Here is an 838-nt window from a genome sequence, read left to right on the forward strand (position 1 = left end):
AAAAAATACACATCTTGGGATATGGAGAAAACATGTGCTTTAATTTCAAATGAAAATGAAGAGAAGCATTGCAACAAAATATCTGACTTTGGAATGAGTCTTAAAACACTTAAAATCAAATGAATAAAATGTGCCTTTTTAAAAAAAATTAATAACCATTTCTATTTTAAAGCACTGAAAGTTCTGTTATCCTTCAGGATATCACCATCACTCTCCTCCTGACTGTCTTTTTTCTAGTGGGAAAACACCAGAATTGCAGTGAAAATATAACATTAACAAGGTTTATTCATTTAATTTTTCAAGTTTGGCGGGCCGGATTAAAACGTTTAACGGGCCGCGTGTGGCCCCTGGGCCGTAGTTTGCCCATGCCTGGGTTAGGGTCACGACCTGGCTGAATGAGAACCAACACGGACGTGTGGCTGAATCTCTATAACATTTAGACCTGCAGCTGCCCTGACCAGCTCGTTGAGAGGAACTTATCCGTGGTCTTGTTGCACAGCCAAACATGCTTCGCCTGAGCTGTCAGTTTGATTGATGGCAGTAACAGTCGCTGCATTTTCAGCCACACACTGTTTGTTTTCCTGTTCCTCAGCAGTTTAAATCACAAATATCACTGGTCCTGATTTGGTCCACCGGCAGACCTGGAGAAAGTTTCCAAATGTTCAGGCAACTTTCAAATTCCCCTTCCTAAATCTGAGTGAGGAGCATTAATTACTTGATTACTTTCCTCCTGACTGGAAACTGGCGATTGTGCAAGCGGATGACTTTCACCATTACAGAAGAAAATAAGTCACAGGTTCACACATGTCATTTATTCTCCAGCAGGACCAAGAAATGC

This window comes from Takifugu flavidus, chromosome 2 (genome assembly GCF_003711565.1).
Source record: "Takifugu flavidus isolate HTHZ2018 chromosome 2, ASM371156v2, whole genome shotgun sequence".
In the NCBI taxonomy this organism is placed as follows: domain Eukaryota; kingdom Metazoa; phylum Chordata; class Actinopteri; order Tetraodontiformes; family Tetraodontidae; genus Takifugu; species Takifugu flavidus.